The sequence below is a fragment of the Syngnathus scovelli genome, unplaced genomic scaffold, assembly GCF_024217435.2.
Source record: "Syngnathus scovelli strain Florida unplaced genomic scaffold, RoL_Ssco_1.2 HiC_scaffold_257, whole genome shotgun sequence".
NCBI classification, from domain to species: Eukaryota; Metazoa; Chordata; class Actinopteri; order Syngnathiformes; family Syngnathidae; genus Syngnathus; species Syngnathus scovelli.
In genome coordinates, this window is record NW_026061349.1 from 1 (window position 1) to 2,500 (window position 2,500).

General features: G+C 66.4%; 1 non-coding gene across 1 annotated transcript; it reads right to left on the reverse strand.

The window, feature by feature from the left end:
• Positions 1-2,032: 2,032 nt before the first annotated feature.
• Positions 2,033-2,186, reverse strand: LOC125993090 (5.8S ribosomal RNA). The gene has a single exon (XR_007489984.1). It is a non-coding gene; the product is annotated as a 5.8S ribosomal RNA (ribosomal RNA).
• Positions 2,187-2,500: the final 314 nt, after the last annotated feature.

Genomic DNA, 2,500 nt, shown 5'->3' on the forward strand with positions numbered 1-2,500 from the left:
TTTTGCCTGCGACGGCCGGGTATGGGCCCGACGCTCCAGCGCCATCCATTTTCAGGGCTAGTTGATTCGGCAGGTGAGTTGTTACACACTCCTTAGCGGATTCCGACTTCCATGGCCACCGTCCTGCTGTCTATATCGACCAACACCTTTTCTGGGCTCTGATGAGCGTCGGCATCGGGCGCCTTAACCCGGCGTTCGGTTCATCCCGCAGCGCCAGTTCTGCTTACCAAAAGTGGCCCACTGGGCACTCGCATTCCACGCCCGGCTCCAAGTCAGCGAGCCGGGCTTCTTACCCATTTAAAGTTTGAGAATAGGTTGAGATCGTTTCGGCCCCAAGGCCTCTAGTCATTGGCTTTACCAGATAAAACTGCATATAGTTCGAGTGCCAGCTATCCTGAGGGAAACTTCGGAAGGAACCAGCTACTAGATGGTTCGATTAGTCTTTCGCCCCTATACCCAGGTCGGACGACCGATTTGCACGTCAGGACCGCTGCGGGCCTCCACCAGGGTTTCCTCTGGCTTCGCCCTGCCCGGGCATAGTTCACCATCTTTCGGGTCTCATCGCGCGCGCTCGAGCTCCACCTCCCCGACGCTGCGGGCGAGACGGGCCGGTGGTGCGCCCGACCCATGGGAGGGGCCGGGATCCCACCTCGGCCGGCGCGCGCCGGCTCCTCACTTTCATTGCGCCAGATTGGGGTTCGTTCGTGCCCTCCGACTCGCGCGCGCGTTAAACTCCTTGGTCCGTGTTTCAAGACGGGTCGGGTGGGCTGCCACAATCGCCGCGGACCCCTGACACCTACTTCGAAGGCCGATCCCCGCCCTAGCGGCGCGACAGGCCAACGCGCACCGAGAACGGTCCGCGCCTTTCGGCCGCGCCTGGGGCGAGGGGGCCCCGTCCTGGTTCGGAAGGTGTAGAAAGTACTCCCACGTCCCCGGGGGGAAGCGGCAAAGTCGGAGTAAGGAAAGCGCTGTACAGCGCGGGTGCGGAAGCGGCCGGGAGGCCCGGAGGCCCCCCCGCACCGCCCCGCCGCCCGCGCCACCTTCGCCCCAGACCCTTCCAAGCCAACCCAGGGACGGTCGCGACGCACAACCACGGGGGAAATGCGCCCGGCGCGGGGGACGTCCGACTCCGAGAACGCACGCGTGAAGGCAGGGCCCCCGAAAGGGTCCGCCCCCCGCGACGCCCCAGGCGGCCGCCAATCCCAGCCGGGTTGAATCCCCCGATCGGACTACGTGGTCCCCACCCGTTTACCTCTCAACGGTTTCACGCCCTGTTGAACTCTCTCTTCAAAGTTCTTTTCAACTTTCCCTTAAGGTACTTGTCCTCTATCGGTCTCGTGCCAGTATTTAGCCTTAGATGGAGTTTACCACCCCGCTTTGGGCTGCATTCACAAACAACCCGACTCCGAGAAGGCCGCGCCCCGGCGCGCCGGGGGCCGCTACCGGCCTCACACCGTCCCTGGGCAGAGCCTCCATCAGAAGGACTCGGGCCCCCTCCGGGCGGCGTCGGCGCAACGACCTTCTGTACGCTACATTTCCCGCGCCCGAGGCCGGGCGGGGATTCAGCGCTGGGCTTCTCCCTCTTCGCTCGCCGCTACTGAGGGAATCCTGGTTAGTTTCTTTTCCTCCGCTTAGTAATATGCTTAAATTCAGCGGGTCGTCTCGTCTGATCTGAGGTCGGAAACGAGGGGGTAGTAGGCGCGGCCGGCGTGGCGGCCGGGCTCGCTGGATCGTTCCGCGGGCGCCTCCGCGGCGGCCCACCGCGCGAGGGAGCGCGAGACGCGGGATGCGCAATGGTCGATAGCCACCGGCAGCCGCGCCCCGGACCCGTGATGCGGGAGGGTCGACGGTGAGGAGGGGACGCCGCGGGTCTGCACTTAAGGGGACGAAGGCCGCCGAGGCGTCCTGCGAACCCCCAGCCGCGGGGAGGCGAAGCGCTAGCGGGACGAAGGCGGCAACTGCGCGAACGTTGCGCAGAGGTCGCGCCGACGGAGCCCGGGTCGCCCTTCGCCGACCCCGATTGATATGCAAGCGACGCTCAGACAGGCGTGGCCCCGGGACGGACCCGGGGCCGCAAAGTGCGTTCGAAGTGTCGATGATCAATGTGTCCTGCAATTCACATTAGTTCTCGCAGCTAGCTGCGTCCTTCATCGACGCACGAGCCGAGTGATCCACCGCTAAGAGTTGTACGTTTGTTTTTTTGCGGGGCGAGATCGGGAGCGGGCGGGGAGACGGCGTAACGCCCGCGCGCGGACCCTCCACCGTCGCCTCGAGGACGTCGGGGCTTGCCGGCGCGTCGCCGCCGCACGCGGACCCTCCACCGTCGCCTCGGGGACGTCGGGGCTTGCCGGCGCGGCCGCCGCCGCGCGCGGACCCTCCACCGTCGCCTCGAGGACGTCGGGGCTTGCCGGCGCGGTCGCCGTCGCGCGCGGACCCTCCACCGTCGCCTCCAAGACGTCGGGGCTTGCCGTCGCGGTCGCCGCCGTCCACCGCCGCCGCG